Source organism: Eucyclogobius newberryi, unplaced genomic scaffold (assembly GCF_026437365.1).
Source record: "Eucyclogobius newberryi isolate DKJ021-1_F unplaced genomic scaffold, fEucNew1.0.hap1 SCAF_14, whole genome shotgun sequence".
Classification (NCBI taxonomy): domain Eukaryota; kingdom Metazoa; phylum Chordata; class Actinopteri; order Gobiiformes; family Gobiidae; genus Eucyclogobius; species Eucyclogobius newberryi.
This window is the reverse complement of record NW_027315768.1, coordinates 13,995,438-14,002,040: the sequence shown is the minus strand read 5'-3', so window position 1 is coordinate 14,002,040 and position 6,603 is coordinate 13,995,438.

The following is a 6,603-nucleotide window of genomic DNA, read 5'->3' as shown; positions in this document are numbered from 1 at the left end:
AATCTTCAAAGATGTACATAAGAATCAGTTCCTAATGAAATGGGCCTTTGTTCATTTGTCACCTTTTAGACCCTTTCATTTAAATTACAAAACTGGTGACCTTGTGACTCGGAATATAGATCTCTGGTATTTTAGAGCTGAAGAGGGATTAATCCATAAATCTTGATACTAGATTTCCGTGTCCAATAAAAGGATTTTCAGCTGAGGAGACCGGCCCCTGTCAAGAGCAGTTTATTAGACTATTGACACGGGGAACAGTGCTATCATTTGTAGTCAAAGCTGTTGTTTTGGTTGTCAATAGATTAGAAGAATGCCATTTTGTATACAATTGTATACACGTGTATGTGCAGTTGGAGTTATGTAATCAATATGCAACTGCTTAATGAGGCAAAACAGTCAGTGGGTTAGTTACAGTGGGTTTTCTTTATACACAATTGTAAATTAAAGCTTAACATCTTGAATAGAAATAAACGTTTTTACATTTTCACAAATCAATAATTGCACAATAACAAGCTGTTTGCATACTGTCAAAGCACATTCATCTGTGAGAGCATGAACATCTACGGAAGCCCTGCAGGGACACGCTATTGTCTACGGAGAATTCCAGTGTAAATAGGTCATGTAATTGTCGTCAAGTTGAGATGTTTTGCTCTTCATTTAGGATCGGCAGTCTAATGAAGAAACATGCATGTGCCGCTTCCATAGTGATCAGTTTGCCCATACAGTTGGAACATAACACTTTATTTGTTACAACTTTTTCCATCGAACACTATTATTAATCACAATTTAATTTTGAAAGCTCATTTTAGCGTTCAAAAACTAATTTCACTCAAGCCAGCCTCCTCCGCCATTGTTCCATGAAACCCCTTTCTCTCCCCGGTTGCTCTGCCACGGCTGCCTCTCCCTGGCACGGCAGAGCAGGGGAGCACACGGAGGCTCTGGAGGGAGGGGCGCGGGGCCAGTACCAGAGCGTCCACAGCGGCGGTCGACTCGGTGGCTGCAAGTGTGCTCCTCGTCGCGCTGATGCAAAGTGACAGGGACAGATGTGACAGATCGGTTCAGACACACTTCCATACCACCAGTCACAGGCCGGGGGTGAATCACGTCCCCCTGCCCGCTCCTGTCCTCCCGCTGCAGGACAACACGCCGATGCTCCAGTGAACCTCGCCGTGGCCCGCACCGCTGCAGGTATGGGGCTGCCACAGCGGATTACACTGAAGACAGCACCTCCTGATCGGGTACAGGGCCACCGGAGAGGGGCTGTTCTCCCCGTGTTACCGTGGGTTCTCTCCGGGTTCTCCGGCTTCCTCCCACCGTCCAAAGACATGCATGTGTTAGGCAAAATTGGTGACTCTAAATTGGCCCTAGTGAATGAATGTGAGCGTGAACTGTCTGTAATGTCTATGTCTCTGTGTTGGCCCTGCGACAAGTTGGCCACTGTCCAGGGTGTACCCCGCCTAAGGCCCGAAGTCACTGGGATAGGCTCCAGTCACCCGCGACCCCGAAAGGGAACAAGCGGTAGAAAATGGATGGATGGATGGTTTAAGACTGGTGGGCCACTGGTTTTAGCATGTAAGGTAGGATGTTGTACTATTTATGTGAGATGGTGATTTGAAAACACCTGTGTCATAAAGGTCATGGTGTAATAATACATTAGAAAAACAATTCCATAAACTTCTGATTCTTTCACTAGGGCAGTGGTTCCTAAACTGTGTTACGGGTACCCCCAGGTGTACAAAGAATGACTTAGGGGTAAGCAATGAGAGTTTTGACTTTATTTGATATGATTTCCCAGGCTAATATATATGGAAAGCACATCTGTCATTTGAATGCAGAACGTACAATCGATCAGATTTTTTTTCTCAACGGGTACACGACTGTAAAAATGTCAGAAACCATTGCACTAGGCCATGAATTTTCATGAATTACAAACCTTAAAATGAAATCTCTGATAAACCGTCCAGCCAAAAATCTCAAGTCCAGTTGCCATAGGATATTTATTATCCAAACTGTTTGAACATAGGTGTCAATCATGCTTGATAGTACCCTCTTTATTTATCAGAAGTTGGGACTGGCACTAAGAATGATGTTTGGAACCTTTGGGTCTTAAAGGGGTAGTAAGGTGAGTACTTTGGGCATTTTGGCCCTCTGGTGGCACAGGTAAAGACTGCAATGACATGTTTCATTAAAGGTGCACTATGTAACTTTTCTTGTTATTGCTGTGCCAAGGATGTTCCACACACAATGACATTAAAATTGTATCTATTCCAGGTGTATTATTGCTCTAAATTACCTTTCGAAAAACACAGTATATACAGTATATACATACAGTATATATATACAGTATATGTATACAGTATATATATACAGTATATGTATACAGTATATATATACAGTACATATATATATATATATATATATATATATATATACTGCCAATCTCTCAACGGTGCATAGTTTACTTTGAGCACTTGTAGCACTTCTTGAAAAGGCCAGGGGGATAGACAGAGTCTGCAAGACGCACCACAGGGAGGTGAACTTCGGCACATCCAACAAAAAGCCACTTCCTAACATCCTTGCATCCTCCCTCCCTGTCTCCCCTCTCTGTGTGGCCCTCACAACAGGGGCCCTCCCGGCTCTCTCACTCGCCGCTAGTTTGCTCATACTCATTGCACATCTAATGCTGGAGCTTTTAATATTTCATAAGCGTTTTATGGTGTAGAGCGCCGCGCTTCAGATCTTGCAGGGAGGAACATAAGACGGAATTAGCGTTCTCCAAATGGCCTTACTTACCTTTTAAATGTCATGCATAGGCCCCAGCTTTGGAAGAAGAAAGCAGTTAAGGGCTGGGAAGATGGTATTCTGAAACATTTCATGAATAACCAAGATTTGGAGGATCCCAACACATGACCACCCCCTGATGTTTTAAAATATGGACGCAGCGCTCTTGGAGGAGATGGCGCACTTTAATAACGCAAGAGGAGGGCTTCATGGAGAGAGAGGGGGCCAAGGCGTGGAAGCATAATAGATGCCGTTTTGTCACTTTCTTTCTTTCTCGCCAAATTCTCTTGTACACTGTCACTTTTTCATCTCTATTAGCACCGGCTGTACCTCGTATGGGCTTCCTGTCATTTATCTTGCCGTTGCCATTCTGCTGGTATCTCCTGATATGTGCCTTATTATATACTGTCAACATCAGAATCACATTAACAAAAGTCACGGCCCCCCTTTTCCCTGAGCATTTCAAAAGAGTCCCCTTCCGTTAGCGACACAGTGCTACCAGGACTGACACAAAGAGGCGAAGGGGAAATTAGGTATGTCTGTTTCCTATTAATTACAATCCGGGGGAGTCTCCCATGGACACAGTCAAGCCACTCTATTACGGCGATGGGGGGGCGGGGTGAAGTGGGGTTGGGGGGTATCGCCTGATAAATTAATAATCCTTCTTGTCACGAGCCGCAGATGAATAGCCCCTGGTGATTGATGCTGTTTTCTTTCATAGGGCAGGAATTTGATGTCAGAGCCAAATGTGTTATCAATGCCACGGGACCTTTTACGGGGAGCCTCGTGGAAAATGGATGATCAGAGGTAAGGACGACATCTGTCAGGAGGCATGCGGAAAGGGGGGCCCGAGCAGGTAAGAAAGCGCCGGGACCCTCTGTCACTGTCCCGTACCTGTCTGCATCACCTGCTCCTTAGTGCCGGGCCTAATCACTTCATTAGCGGCAGCAGTAAGAGTCTTTTCCGCCATAGGATACTGGACACTGGGGCTAGCTTGATTCTCTTAGCGGGTGCTGTGCTAAAGGCAAGCACGGGGCCGGAGTTTCCTGTCATTGTTGTGTCACAGGTTACGTATAAGTATGCTTTTACTTTGAGCTATGTGTTCAAGTCTGGCTATTGTTGATGTTGGACAAAACTGAGCTAATAAAGGGACAAAAGTGTTGGCAAAGTATGGGTTTCTGTAAATATAGACATTCCACTAACATTGCTTTAATGCGCATGTTCAGATTCTGATTATTTGAAAGATTAAACCTTTGCATTTTAGAATTAACACTAACAAGCTCAGTTCAACCTTGTGTTATTCTTCCTCTTGTAACTTAATTTCACTATTGCAACAACACATCATCAGTAGGGTAAAACTAACCTGTCTCACAACGGTCTAACTCATCACTTAGACTTACAGGCACAGTATGGAACTTTTTAGCCCAACTTGTATTCTATTTATTTCATTTTGGATGGTTAAATTGCACTAAAAAATATAAACTGTGTTCTTACCAAGAGCGGACTTGCATCTTTTCAAAATTGTCTCTAATTGTCGTGGAGGAGCCTCATTCTGTTTCAAATGGCATGTTGTTCCTTTAGCTATAATATTCCACAGTATAGCATAAGGTAAGGCAAGGCAAGTTTATTTGTGCAGCACATTTCATACACAAGGCAATTCAAAGTGCTTCACACAGCAGGAAAAATGCATTCAAATCACAAATAAATTACAGAAACAGAAATACAATAAAATTAACTAAATTAAAAATTATCAATCCAACTGATTTTCTAAACTAATAAAATCACAAACAAAAGAGAAGAAAATATGCGCAGCTAAACAAAACTGTTTTTAGCTTAGATTTGAACATTGTCAGAGTAGAAGCCTGTCTCACATCTTCAGGAAGACTGTTCCAGATTTTAGCTGCATAAAACTGAAACGCAGATTCCCCATGTTTTGTCCTGACTCTGGGCACCAGCAAGAGGCCGGTCCCTGAGGTCCTCAGAGTCCGAGATGGTTCATATGGCACTAACATATCCAAGATGTACTTTGGTGCTAGGCCATGGAGAGACTTGTACACAAGCAGAGCTGCTTTAAAGTCTATTCTCTGAGCCACAGGAGCCAGTGCAGAGACCTGAGAACAGGACTAATGTGATCATACTTCCTGGTTCTAGTCAGGACCCGAGCAGCAGCGTTCTGGATGTACTGCAGCTGTTTTACAGCTCGTTTGGAGAGGCCAGTGAGCAGGCCGTTACAGTAGTCTAATCTACTGGAGACAAACGCATGGATAAGTCTCTCTAAATCTGGTTTTGACACTATATTTTTGATTTTGGCAATGTTTTTTAGATGGTAAAAAGCTGCTGATGTTATTGATTTGACGTGGCTATTAAAGTTCAAGTCTGAGTCCATTATTACCCCCAGATTTCTAACTTGGTTTGTAGGTTTTAGAGCGAGACTCTGGAGGTGACCGCTAACACTTTCTCTTTGTTTCTGTGGGCCAAAAACGATTATTTCAGTCTTGTCTGAGTTCAGCTGGAGAAAGTTGTTTTGCATCCACACACTGATCTGTTGGATGCAGTGACAGAGTGAATCCACTGGTCCATAGTCACCTGCCGATAGTGAAACATAGATCTGAGTGTCGTCTGCATAATTGTGATAGGACACATTTTCACTGCGTATCAACTGACCTAACGGCAGCATGTAGAGGTTGAACAGAAGGGGACCCAGGACTGACCCTTGGGGCACTCCACAGGTCAGGGTCATGTGGTCTGAGACACAGCTACCAATTTCAACAAAGTACTTCCTGTCTTCCAGATAGGACCTTAACCAGTTTAGGGCAGTGCCAGTGATGCCCACCCAGTCCTCTAGTCTCTGTAAGAGGATCCCATGATCGACAGTGTCAAAAGCAGCACTCAGATCTAACAGAATTAAGACTGAGGCTTTGCCCGTGTCAGTGTTCAGGCGGATGTCATTTGTCACCTTGACAAGAGCAGTCTCAGTGCTGTGATGAGGTCTAAAACCTGACTGAAAAACATCAAATGAGTTGTTTATCAAGAGGAAATCTGTGAGCTGTTGGTAAACAACCTTTTCAAGGACTTTGCCCCAAAATGGCAGATTAGAGATGGGCCGGTAATGACTCAGTACTGCGGCATCAAGACAGCTCTTCTTTAGGAGAGGCTTTATGACCGCAGTTTTCAAAGACATTGGGAATGTTCCAGATTGAAGCGACATGTTAACTATGTGAGTGAATGGTGCTAACAAACTGTTCAGCACAGACTTTAGAAATCTGGTGGGTAACACATCAAGGCAGCATGTAGATGAACTCAGACTGGTGATGATCTCATGGACAGTTTTGTCAGTTACTGGTGCAAAGTGAGTTAGCTCTAAGTGTCTTGGTGGTTTTAGGGTAATTTTTTGCATTGTGGGATTTATAGCATTTTTAATGCCCTGAACTTTGTCATTAAAGAATAATGCAAACTCATTACACTTGGATGTGGAAATGAGTTCTAACGGCAGCTGAGCTGGAGGGTTTGTTAATCTGTTTACTGTGGCAAACAGGACACGCGAGTTGTTACTGCAGCTTCCAATTATTTCAGAAAAATATCTTTCCCTAGTTCTACATAAGATTAGGTTGTACATGTTCAGCTTTTCTTTGTAAATCTCTTTTTGAACCTGGAGTTTTGACTTGCGCCATTTCCGTTCGGCCCTGCGGCACTCCCTTTTCTGTGCCCTGACCGAATCATCATTTCTCCACGGCGCCTTCTGCTTATTTTTAACCATTTTAGCCTTTATAGGGGCGATGGTGTCCAGAACATTCAAAACACTAGATGTAACAGAGTTCAAAA